The sequence below is a fragment of the Gracilinanus agilis genome, chromosome 1, assembly GCF_016433145.1.
Source record: "Gracilinanus agilis isolate LMUSP501 chromosome 1, AgileGrace, whole genome shotgun sequence".
NCBI classification, from domain to species: Eukaryota; Metazoa; Chordata; class Mammalia; order Didelphimorphia; family Didelphidae; genus Gracilinanus; species Gracilinanus agilis.
The window spans coordinates 749,452,127-749,465,714 of NC_058130.1; the positions used below are offsets into that span (position 1 = coordinate 749,452,127).

A 13,588-nucleotide genomic window follows, 5' to 3' on the forward strand; every position below is an offset into this window, starting at 1 on the left:
ATGTCACTGGAGCTCTTCAAAAACAAAGGACACACAATGACAACAGCAGTTAGCTATCAACAAAATGGAGGGAGAGAAGTAGAGGGGCATCATAAGATATGAATACATGATACATTTTGGGATTAGGGAGGATTGGATTCAAATTCTGCCTCTGTTAAATATAAGCTGTGTGGCTTTGGACAAGTCCTTTAATCTCTGAATGGCTCGCACAATTCTATTATAATAATAAGGTACAAAGAAAAGAAAAGAAACATTTATTAAGTGTCTACTATATTCTAGGCATTGAGTTAAGTGGAAGAGGAGGAGAAAAGGAGAACAAAAACAATTGTGATCCCCATTTTGCAGTTGAGGAAATGAAAACATATAGAAGTTAAGTGACTTGCCTAAGATCACTCAGCTAATAAGGATCTGTGGGTAGATCTGAACTCTTGTCTTCCTGAGTCAAAGCCCAGTGCTCTCTTTCGACTGTTGCTAAGAAAGAGCTGACATTTACATTAGTCCATTTAAAGTTTACTCATTTTGCCCTCAAAACAACTTCTTTATTTACCACCATCCCCATTCTATAGCCGAGGAAAGTATAGCTCGAAAAACATAATGGTCCCAGCGAAGGCACTCTGCCCAAGCCAGCTGGTTTCTTGGGTCCAGTGAATCTTACACATTGTCCACTCAATGGGGGCTGCCATGTCTAGGGAGATCCAGAAGGACACCCCGTGGCCAATGTTCTCTCTTCCTTATCAGAGCTTCCAAGCATGCCCTTTTGTATTTACTAAGGACAAAAACCACTGTATCAGCTCGGCTGGGTTTTAAAAATATAGCTCGACAAAGCACCGCATACTGATTGCAATAATTGCAGCCATCCCTCTGCTGGAAAGCCATGGATTCTGTTTCTAATGCATGCTGATAAGCCCGGGCACAACATGACTGACGGCAGCCAGACAGGAGGGGCTATTATGCTTAACAGACTGATTAGCAAGTGGTAGTCTCAAACTGTACTCCGAGGAAATTGGCGGCTTTTAAATGATGCTGGCTGTTTTATGGGCTCACTTTTTTTTAACGCAACGGTTTGTTATACTTACTTAGGCCATGCAATTCCTAACTGGGAATGGCTAATGGAGAGATAGAGCCTTCAACTCTTAATATTCTCATCTAAATTAAGCCTCGTTTATTGGCTTTCTAATTGCTCCTCCAGCCATCTGACCACCAGGCTCCCCGGGCACCACTATAGAACTGCTATTTCCACAATACAGTTTGAGTTTTAAATGCCTGGGATCTTTGAGAATAATAATAGCAACAGTGAGTATTTACAAGGAGCTTTAAGGTTTCCAAAGCAGTTTACATGTGTAACCTGTGACTCGGGGGCTCCCAAGCCCGGGCTTGAATAGCTGAGGTACATTCTTAGGGGTTTGCTTTGGGGGGGCCATTAAATTGTGGCTGCTGCAATTCATTTCCAAGTGTCTCCTTTGTGGTTTCTCTGACCCTTCTTATTATATATATATATATATATCAGCGGTTCCCAAACTTTTTTGGCCTACTGCCTCCTTTCCAGAAAAAATATTACTTAGCCCCCTGGAAATTAATTTTTTTAATTTTAAATTTTTTGATTTTTTTTAAATTTCAATTTCAATTTTTAAAAGAATTTAAAACTTAAATTTTTAAATTTTAATAGCAATTAATAGGAAAGATAAATGCACCTGTGGCCATCACTGCCTGGATTGCTGCAGCACCCACCAGGGGGCGGTGGTGCCCACTTTTGGAATCACTGATATATATGAGGACAGGCTTTCTTTCTTTATTAGAATTTTGAATCTCCAAATGCTAAAGATAAATGCACCTATGGCCATCACCGCCTAGATTGCTGCAGCATCCACCAGGGGGTGGTGGTGCCCACTTTTGGAATCACTGATATATATGAAGACAGGCTTTCTTTCTTTATTAGAATTTTGAATCTCTAAATGCTAAAGATAAATATACCTGTGGCATCACCACCTGGATCACTGCAGCACCCACCAGGGGGTGGTGGTGCCCACTTTGGGAATCACTGATATATATGAAGACAGACTTTCTTTCTTTATTAGAATTTTGAATCTCTAAGTGCTCTCTTTCCTCAGGAGAATGCAAATGAATTGATATTGTTTGCTAGAAAAGAGATATGGGCGTACGCACATTACATATTGCTATATTAATAATTAAGGCCTTTCTTCCCTTGTGTAGATTTTTTTTCTGTTTATTAGAAGTTCATTCCTCCCACTCGTAGACTCTTAAGTTAGCATTCATAAGTAGAATCCCAAAGCAAAAACCTACATCAGTGCCTCCATCAGAGGGCTTTTTTGATCTTCTCTGGAGAGGACAACCATCGCCCGTTCTAGGGACACTGGTCAGGCAATTTAGAATTGGCTACTCTCCATAGACCTTTCCCGTTTTAATTGCTTGATGCTTTTTCTTGCTTTCCCCCTGAAGCCAGCTGAGAAGATTTCTCTTCATTTCCCCAATTACGACTTTGAAGCTAAGGATCCATCGGGGCCTAACAGCCTATAGCGCCTGCAATCATTAATAAGACCCTCAGTATCCCCCTTTCTTGGCTGACCTCAAGTAAATGAGGAAATATTCCATCTCATATTCTCAAACCTCTCAACCAATTACTGTGCTCAAAGGTCCGGAAGCATAGATCTGGAAGCAAAAGGAATAGATAACTTGCTCACTATCCATCACCATCTTCAAGCCACTATTACGGACATCCCCACCACCCCCCTCCATCTCCATCCCGTTATATAAAAAATGCTCTTGTAATAAATCTCCTTTAGATTCTTAAGTAACGTGTGGGCTTTCTTCTTCCTCCGAAACCGGTACGGACAAAGGGTTACCATATACTCACTCATTAGGAGAAGCATCTGCTGCCAAATACAGGCATTAAAATGGGGAGGACAAAACAATCAAGTTTCCTTCTCATTTTAATACTCCTCAAACTCAGAGTCTGGATTCCAAACTGCTGTCATGATTAACCCTAATTTAGGGCTGACCTAAAAAGGTCAGATCTTTTGTGTGTGTGTCTCTTTAGTTCATTATGCTCCCACTCAGACTTTACTCTGGGCATTGACAGATTTGTATGAATCTAGGTTTCCATAAATGTAGGTAACAGTGTTTCTGGCTCCCATTCAAGCACGCAGGGAAACAAATATGTATCAGTTAGAGGACAGCCTTTATTCCAGCATCATAGAAAATACAGAAGGCACAGAACATTCAAACCAAGCCTGAAACAGATACTGAAAATACATAAAGGATTCTCTTATGACGGGAACTGAACTTGGGGTCGCCGGGGAAGAAATACCCAACATTATGGGTGGATCTCTCACCCACTGGGTCTTACCAGTCTTTCCAATTTCATAATGCCAATATATGATTTGGACTAACTCTTTTCAGAGGGCAAACATTTTGGAGCTGCTGGACAGATAATTCCCATCCCATCAATCTCACACAGTCTGAATAATTCACAGATTTAATCACGGAATTATATCTACATATATAGATATAATTAATCACTGAATAATATCAAGAAGTGGCTTACTCTGATCTCTTTCTCTCTCACACAGTCTAGTCTCTTTGTTGCCTTTTATCCACAAAGGCATCTGGGTGTTCCTCTTCTTTCTTCAAAAGGCACATTTCTTATACTAACTTATTTTATTTCTTTAGATAGCTCAATCACCAAACTTTTAAAACTGATTACTAATTGAGTAAACCCGAAGTCTAATGCTACTCAATAAATCTCCTCTCACAGACTAGAAGTCTAGAGTCTAGGACTGCCTAAAAAAATCAACATCTCTCCTAATTCTGTGCAAGAATGTTCTTCCAAGTCTCCCTGGCTCAAGGATGTGTCTCTGTGTCTGTAAGATGTAGGGATGCCTACTATGATGAAGCCAACATTATTCCCTCTTTGGGGATTGGGTTCTGATTGAGGGAGAGCCTGCCATCAAAGACTATTAAAGCCATAGCTATTTCTCCATCCATCATGAAAATATTTCAGGGAAGTTCTTTCCTCATTACGGCACCTTCCTCCCCAAAATGTCTCCCTGGACAATTTCCACGGCCAGCCTAAAATTCACAATGATTACTATTGTCTTAAATTGCACTGCATGCAAAATATGCCCAGGAAATATACACATTTTTAAAAGATAACAAGAATAATTAAAAATTATTTTCATTCCGTTCTAAACCTCATTTGTGCTCTGGATTTCCAAACTATCCATACCAGGTGCCCTTTTCACAGCTGCTGTGGGGGAGCTGGGATGTGGACGTCTCCATCAAGCCCTCCAGTCCTACACAGGAATTATCAGAGGCTTGATATTCCATTCATAAGGGATGGATTCTTAGAAGAGTCAACTGCCCTTAACCATCCATCCTTGGATCTCATCCCAAAAGCTGAGAGGAATAGAAACTAGAAAACACAAATTCTACGGGTCCAAACTATCTGCTGATATAGCAGCATGGAATGTCTGAATAAGAAGGGAACTATCTAGAATATGAGGCCCATACAAGGGAAAATGGCAGAGCTGGGGGGGGGGTCTTAGAATCAGGAATGTCAGAGCTGGAAGGGGCCTTAGAATGGGAGATGTCAGGAGGGGCCTCAGAGCAATGAGATAAATGCAAGTAGAAAGAGGGAGCCAAATGTAAAGATCACCGCAGAATGCATATTGATTTAGAAAACTACATATTAACATTTTGTATGTTCTGTGGTATCTTCATTTATTTTGTTAAATATTTCCCAGCTACATTTTAATCTGGTTCAGGCCCCTCCTGCTACTGATACCTACCTAACTGGTCAACTTGCTATTCTCTAGATGTGATATTCTATCTCCTACCTCCATGCCTTTACATATACTCTTCCCAGTGCCTGGAATTGACTCACTCCTTACTTCTGCCTCTAGGAATCTCTAACTTCATTTAAGGCTTAAATCAAATTCTCCCTTCCACATGAGTTCTTTCCTTAATCTCACAGTAGTTAGTAACACACACACACACACACACACACACATTAAATTTACTTTGCAGCCATTTAAGAAATTTTGCCTATATATATATGATGCCTACCTCCCTCCTAGGAAGGTAAAAACTATTTTGTTTTTTATTAAATCCCTTGTTTCTAAGATATATTTGGCACTCAGGACACATTTAATAAATGCTTGTGGAGGGGACAGCTGGGTAGCTCAGTGGATTGAGAGCCAGGCCTAGAGACGGGAGGTCCTGGGTTCAAATCTGGTCTCAGACACTTCCCAGCTGTGTGACCCTTGGCAAGTCACTTGACCCCCACTGCCTAGCCCTTACCACTCTTCTGCCTTGGAGCCAATACATAGTATTGACTCCAAGGTGGAAGGTGAGGGTTTTAAAAAAATAAAATAAAATAAAATAAAAAAATAAATACTTGTGGAGGGGCTGAGTGAAAGTATAGGATGCACCCTTGAACCTGAAATATCAGAGCTGGCAAGGCCCTTGAAACAAAGAAGATCAGAGCTGGCAGGGGAAGGGCGGGGGGGGGACTGAGAACACTAAATCTCAGAGAAGTTAAGTGATTTACCCAAAGGCAATAGTAGTAACTAGCAAGGGCAGGGAGCAAACCCCCCAGATGTTCTGATTCCAAACCCCTTACTAAATATTTGCCAAATTAAATTGAATCCAACTGGAGGAAAGATTGTACATTTTAAAAAATAAAAATCTATCTTGGATTTGTTGGTGAGAACTGAATTTGTACCACAAGATTACAATCTTAACCTACCCTCCAACTTAGATGTGTGGGAACCTTTTGTCCTTGACCAGACTGTGACCTCCCTGAGGACAGAGACCTGGTCTCTACCTCCTCTTGCCCTGCCCATGATATGACTGGGCATGGGGCCAGGCACAGATTAGGTGTTCTCTATGTGTATACGGGTTGACTGCCTGAATTATAAGAAAGATGGATTGAGCATGTGAGCCCAAGGGAGGCTGGCCCCAGCTTGAACTTGGGCCAGACTTCCCTGAGGGCCAACAGAGACAGGTCACCCACCAAGCTACCCACTCAGCCCACCTGGCAGCTGGCTGTCCTTGCTGTGGCTGGTGCTGAAGCTTCCCATTGCCATGGTGATAATCATCCTGAGGAAAAAAAGTGCAGACTACAAAGCAGAGGAGGGAGAAACCCAAGATGTAGCCTGTTCTCTTCTTTGTCTCCACTACCAAGAAAATATTGGCTCTGTCCTGCCCTCTAGCCAGAGAGGCAGTCAAACCCTGGAGTCCTCTGACAGTTTACAGGAAGGAAGTTTCCCCTTGTCTCCCACCAACAAATACAAGACTCAGTTTTATTTTTTAAATATACGACCTTTCCTCCAATTGGATTCAACTTAATTTGGCAAATATTTAGTAAGGGTCATCCATGTTCAAGGCTCTATGGGTGGGGATGAGAAGACAAAGACAAAAATGAACAGTCCTGGCTCTCGAAGAGTTTACAACTCCAGAGCAGGAGAGCAAGAATAAGTCACAGATATTGTGGGTATCTGTGTAACAGCAAAGTAGCCCAAAGTAGAGCACTTAGGTTTGGAGTCAGGAAGATCTGACTTCAAATCCAGCCTTAGACACTTCCTAATTGTGTGACTGACCAAGGAGTCCTAACCCTGTATAACTGTTTCTTCATCGATCAAATAAGCTATAGAAGGAAATGGCAAACAACTCCAGTTTCTTTGCCAAGAAAACCCCAAATGTGGTCATGAAGAGTTGGGCACAACTGAAATGACCAAACAACAACAAAATGGATAACAATCACATAATATTATATAATATGACATTATTAAGTTGTCAAATGGTGGGAATTCCTGGTGAGGAAATTCCCTCTATCAATGCAAACATATTTTTCAACCATTCTACAACATTATTAAGAATTAACCAGAGGTATAAATCCCACCTGATCATAATGAATAACCCTTGTGATCACTTGCTGGAGTCTTTTTGCTAGTATTCTGTTTAAGATTTTTGCATCTATGTTCATTAAGGAGATTGGTCTGTAGTTTTCTTTCTCTGTTTTTCAACTACCTGGCTTTGGGATCAGTACCATATTTATATCATAAAAGGAGTCTGGTAGAACTCCTTCTTTGCTTATTATGTCAAATAGTTTGTATAGTATTGGAATTAGTTGTTCTTTGAAGGTTTGATAGAATTCACTTGTGAATCCATCTGGTCCTGGGGATTTTTCTTAGGGAGTTCTTTGATGGCTTGTTCAATTTCTTTTTCTGAGGGGGGAGTGGGGTAAAGGGGAAAGAAAAATAGGAATCATGTAACCAAGGAAAATTTTTCTAAAAAATAAAATATTTAAATCTAAAAAAACAAAAAAAGAATTAACCAGAGGACTAAGGATCATGGGAGATAAAATATGTAAAATGATTTGCAAATTCCAATGCACTCTTCAAATACTAGCTGTCACAATTACCATTATATATGAAAAAATTAATGGCAGAGATCAAACAGTAATATAGAAGAGTAGCCCAAGCTTAGAACAGTTTCCCATACTGAGAGAGGCTGCCGCAGAATTGCAACCTGTCTAATGATCTGTCATTAGGAGAAAATGGTCTCTGGGTCGTTTCTGGCCACGGAAGGAGTTTGTACTGGGCCATTCATGCTTTCTTGCCCAGACTTCTGAATCACTGTGCACAAGATTTGGAAATCAGTGCACCTAACTCTAGCACAGATTCGTTTCCTAAGTCTAGACAAGTCACTTTCCCTCCTTGGACCTTCATATCCCCAGCTGGAAAATGAGTTACCTGGGTGAGATAATCTCTAATGGCCATTAACCCACTATCTCCAGTATCAAATATAGAATCCTCTACTTGACATTCAAAGCCCTTTATAGCCCAGCATCCTCCTAAAGCCTTATTCCCTGACACCTACTCTTTGATCTAGCGGCACAGCCTCCAAGCTCTTTGGTGACGATGCTCCATCCCTCCCTCCTCCATTCCAATTATTGACCTGCCTGGTTTCCTTTAAGTCCCAACTAAATTCCCACCTTTTACAGAAAGCCTTCCCAACCTCTCAATGATAGTGCCTCTCCCCTGTGTTAGTAATTTCTTATTTATCCTGTCTATAGTTTGCTTTGAATTTATTTATTTGTGTGGTTTCTCCTCCATTAGGTTGAAAGTTCCATGAGGGGAGGGTCTGTCTTTTGCTTAGCCCATAGTTGGGGCTTAATTAATGACAATAAACATCGAATGATTGATTGAAATGCTGACATTTTAGGTTCTCTACATCTTCTTCTGGCCTTTGGAATTCTAGATTCTTCTTGTTGCTGATTTGTTTCAGTTGTGTCTGACTCTTCACAGCCCCAGTTGGAATTCTCTTGGCCTAAAATATTAGAGCAGTTTGCCATTTCCTCCTCATTTTACAGATGAGGAACTAAGATGAACAAGGTAAAGTAACTTGCCCAGGATCACACGGCTAGGAAGTATGTAAGGCTGGGGATCTGAACTCATGAAGATGAATCTTCTGGATCCTCTACTCACCGTACCACCTACCTGGCTCTAGGTTCTTAAGCACCTTCCAAATCTGGACTTCTCAGTTCTGATGGACGTGCCAACTTGACATTTTATATTCCAAGGAATTTTCTAAACCAGTGAGTCTATTTTCTAAGACCAACTTTAATCCTAACATTCTATGTCCTAATAGTTCCCCCAGCAAGAATTCTTGGTTCTAAAGCTCCTCCCTATTATGGCATTCCCTGTTCTAAGATAGCTCTGACATTGCCTGTTCTAAGGCCCTTTTTAGTGCTGACATTCTGTGTTCTAGGGCCTCTCCTTGCTGTGACATTCTGGATTCTAAAACCCCTTCAAGTTCTGACAATTCGTGTTCTAATCTCCCTGCCAGTTCTTCCACTCTGTTCTGATGTCCCTCTCAGCTCTGACATTCTCCATTCAAAGGTCCCTTCCAGCTCTGATGTTCCACAATGTTCATGACGTTCCGTGCTTTCTGCTCTACTGTTCCATCATCTCTCAGAACTTCCTAATCAGTCTCACTCTTCACAAGGGAGGGCCAAAGTGTTTTCTACCCAGACTTGGAGTCCCTGATCAGAAGTGATCCAGGGAACATGGGGAGTTGCATTCTGATTTGCTACAGGCCAAAAGTGAGGAGAGAGGAGAGAAATGAGCCAACTGCCAGGGCTGCCCAAAGCGTCAAAAGATTCCATTTCCCTGGCACTTTGTAAGGCTGAGTCTTCCGTTGTTATATTCCAAGCCCAACTAAGTGTTCCAGAGAACTGTTTGTCCATATGAAAGAGAATAGAAAACAACACTAATTGCCAAGCTCAATAATCACTTTATGGAAAATATATTTATAACCCTATTAATGGAACATTTTCATGAACATATTATCACTCCCTGGAATTAAATATTTTGGAAAAGTTGAAGTCTACCGTCATTTGCACCCGCTGCCAAACAGATTTTGCTACTTATAGAGTATCTTGAAATGGCTCTGACTCATGTACAACACCCCAAAATGTACAGCCGCCTACCAAGAAAAGAGGAATAAATCTCACTTGGGAGATTATTTATGGACATGAAAAATGGCTACCTTCTGCTTTTACTGACTTCCCCATCCTCTAGAAGACGTCAGGGTTAGGGGGAAAAAAGAAATGTGGCAAATCTGGGGACCCCATGCCCCTGCTTTGTAGGCTGTAGATTTGTTGGGATATTGATTGGACAAGATGGTCCCTGAAATCCCTTCCAATTCTGAAATCCTGGGTTTCTGGGAAGTAACTTGCCCATTGCCATAAATAAATGAAACCTTAACTTCTTTCTCCATTAAAGTGCAAGCACATCTTTCACAAAAGAATATGGTATTGAGGGTTCTTAATCTTTTTTGTGTGTGCACTGGACCTCTTTGGCAGTCTGGCGAAACCTATGGATCCTTTCTCAGAATCCATTTTTAAATGCACAAAATATAATACAAAGGATTAAATAGGAAATTAGATCTGAATACAGTCATCCCTTTAGGATCCCAGATCTAAAAATGGAAGATACCTTAGAGACAGGCTATCAAGTTTAACTCTCATTTTACAGATGAGTAAAGAGAAGTCAGGGACAGTTCAAGGTCACCTAAGGAGCATCAGAGGTGGAACTCATATCCTCAGAGTCCAAAGTCTTTGTTCCTTCACTGCCTCCTTTGATATAATTTGTATTTGTTTACAAGTATAAATAAGGCAAGATAAAAAAAAATAGTCCCTGCCCTCAAGGAGTTTAAAATCCAAAGATGGGAGTGAGGGCTAGAAAGCAGGAATAAGTCATAGATAATATAGGTAGCCATGTGGTACAATGGGTAGAGTGCTGGAACAAAGAGTTAGGAAAACTCAAGTTCAAATCCAGCCTCAGACACTTCCTAGCTGTATAACCCTGGACAACTCTGTTTGCCTTAATCCCCTTGGGAAGGAAATGGCAAACCAGTCTAGTATCTTTGCCAAGAAATCCCCAAATGAAGTCATGAAAGGTCTGAAATGATTGAACAATAACAAACCTTTATATTGTATTTCCCCTTCTTCCCTCCTTTCTCAATTCCCTAGTAACATATGAGCTCTTTGTAGGCAGGAAAAGCTTTGGGGATTTGGAGTCATTATGTCCCCAGCACAGGAGCTGGCATAAAGGAGGTTCTCAATAGAGCTTGTTAAATTGAAGTGATTCCAAGGAAAGGCTACCATCACGCCAAGGTCACCAGGATCTGGCTCTGGTGTCCCTGGACATCTCTCTTCCACATCCAGGTTAGCTGGGGGGACTTTGGAAAACTCTACCAACTTCTTCCAAATTCGACCTTCTCTTCTTTTCTCTATGTTCCCTCCTCTCCAAGAGTAAAAAAAATAAGCTTCTTTCTTCTCCATCAAGTGGTCAAGTTTCAAAGGTTCCTATTCCCTCTCAAGGAGGCAATGTAGTACAGTAAGGGAAAACTTGGCAATACAGGCAGAGGACATGGGTTTGAATCCAGTCTCTGCCAGCCATTGTGTGATTTGGGGCAAGTCACTTAACTTCCTCCTCATCTTTAAAATGATGAGGTTGGTTGTATGAAAGGAGAGAAGATTAGCACTTCTTTCATAAGGATGGAAGAGGGCCTAGTGACCTTTATAACATACATACAGTTAAGGCACTGTCACCTACTCTGTAGCATATAACCATGTTTGGGGGCAGCTGGGTAGCTCAGTGGATTGAGAGCCAGGCCTAAAGGTGGGAGGTCCTGGGTTCAAATCTGGCCTCTGACAGTTCTTAGCTCTGTGACCCTGGGCAAGTCACTTAACCCCCATTGCCTAGCCCGTACCACTCTTCTGCCTTGGAACCAATACCCATTATTGATTCTAAGATGGAAGGTAAAGATTAAAAAAAATAAAAAATAAATAAAATGATGGGGTTGAACGGGATGACCTGTAAGGTCTCTTCCAACTTTAGAACTATAATTTCTGACACTTAATCCTTATTTGATCTCTCTGGTCCTCAGTTTTCTTACATGAGAAAATAAAATGGGACAGAAGAAGTTGGACTAGATCACTGGTTCCCAAACTTTTTTGGCCTACCGCCCCCTTTCCAGAAAAAATATCACTTAGCGCCCCCTGGAAATTATGAAACTATTTATTGAACTCAGTATAGAATGTAATACAAAAAAAGTGTGGCCATCACTGACTTCCTGGATCACTGCAGCACCCACCAGGGGGCGGTGGCGCCCACTCTGGGAATCCCTGGACTAGATGAAGGATTCTTAATCTTTTTTGTATCCTGGACCTCTTGGGCAGTGTCTGGTAAAGTCCATGGTTATTGTTATTGTTCAGTCCTTTCAGTTGTGTCCAACTCTTTATGATCCCATTTGGGATTTTCTTGGAAAAATATTGGAATGATTTGCCACCTTACTTTACAGATGAGGAAACTGAAGCAAGTAGAGTTAAAGACTTCTTCGGTGACATATGGCTAGTATGTAGATGATGGCCTTTGGTCCTTTCAGGCTTCTATTTACTCACATGAACTTTCATGACCATATTACTGACATGATAAACCCTTTGATTCCACTTGATGGTGAAACGTGGCCCCCAAATAGAGTAGTATCTCTCCTACCAGACTTCTAGGGCAGCCTAGACAGCCACTTTGAAAAGTCACAGGGCTCAGCATCTCTGCCTTATTTACGGACACATCCAACCAAGATAGCAAAGGGCTTCCAGCTCTTTGGAAGAGAGATTTACAGGAGCGCAGGACTCTCTCATGTTTATTTATTTGCTCATTATAGGGCTCTCTGACCGAGTCCTCTGCCCTCAGGTCCCATGGTGCAAGACTGTAATTTTAAAGAAAACAAAACATAAAGACATTACCAACACATGGCGGCGAGGCAAAAACATGAGGGCAGACAGTTGAGCAAAGCATATGGCAGCCATAAAACATAGCTCTTCTTGTGATTTATGCCCCCAGGTCACTGGGCAGGAAGAACAGTTTCTGCTGCCTCAGCACAGACTGAGGATATGGATTATCAATAACTGAGAGCACATCCACCAAATCTCCTTTGGATAAGACTAGTAATTTTTGAGGGCGATGTCAGCTTTTGATTGTGGAAACCACAAGGTCTGCAAGAAAGTTGCATGGCTCCCATTTTTAGCATTGCTGTTTTAAGGCCGTGTCATTGATTCAGTCATTTCAATTATAACCAACTCGGTGTCCCCATTTAGGCTTTTCTTGGCAGAGATATTGAAATAGTTTGCCATTTCCCTTTCCAGGTCATTTGACAAATGAGGAAACTGAAGCAAACAGGGTTAAGTGACTCACCCAGGGACACACTGCTAGTTTGCCATTTCCTTTTCCAGCTCATTCTATAGATGAGGAAACTTGGGCAAAAACAAGTGAAGTGACTTACCCAAGGTCATACAACTAGTCTGTGTGTGACACAGGATTTGAGCTCAGGTCTTCCTGACTCCAGTCCAGTGTACTATCCACTGAGTCACCTCAGATAATCTACATGCCATGGCAAATAGACTATAGGACTTAGAACCCACAAGACCTTGGCTCAAGTCCAGAATCTGAGGTCATTTCTAATTCTATATCTATAGTTCTCAAAATTATGATCCTAAATCTCTAAACTTTTTGGTGCACAAAAACAACTTTCTTAACATAGTCCTTAACTAGTGGTCTATGAACTAGTTGGTTTTTTTTTAATAAATGTATTTAAATATAATTGGTTTCCTTTGTAATCCTATGTATTTTATTTTATACATTTGAAAGCATTATTCCAAGAAACTCCTTGTAGGCTTTTTCTGCCAAATCAGCCCAGAACATAAGAAAAGTTAATTGCTCTAAGAATGTAAGTTACAAAATGGTTGCTGATTTGCATTGGTAGAAAGAATTTACTCAGCGGGAGCTCCTTATCCTGATGAAATCATAGGTTTTCAAAGGTCCAAAGGCATAAAAGCACCACATGGTGCAAAGCCAATTTAGAGTAAAATAGGAAAACCAGGCTCATGCTCTTAGCAACTGGAGTTCATAAGTATAAACAACTAAGTAATGTAATGGAGAGATCACTAGTCTCGGAGTCAAAGGACCTGAGTTCAATGACTGCCTCAAATACTTTCTAGCTC

General features: G+C 41.1%; 1 protein-coding gene and 1 non-coding gene across 2 annotated transcripts in view; one reads left to right on the forward strand and one right to left on the reverse strand.

Annotated features, from left to right (window-relative positions):
* The window catches only part of TMEM132B (transmembrane protein 132B), a 421,888-nt gene that overhangs the window by 272,700 nt on the left and 135,600 nt on the right, over positions 1 to 13,588 (reverse strand). The gene's annotated exons all lie outside the window — the stretch shown is intronic.
* Positions 11,041 to 11,163, forward strand: LOC123232816. Its single transcript, XR_006505318.1, has one exon. It is a non-coding gene; the product is annotated as a U6atac minor spliceosomal RNA (small nuclear RNA).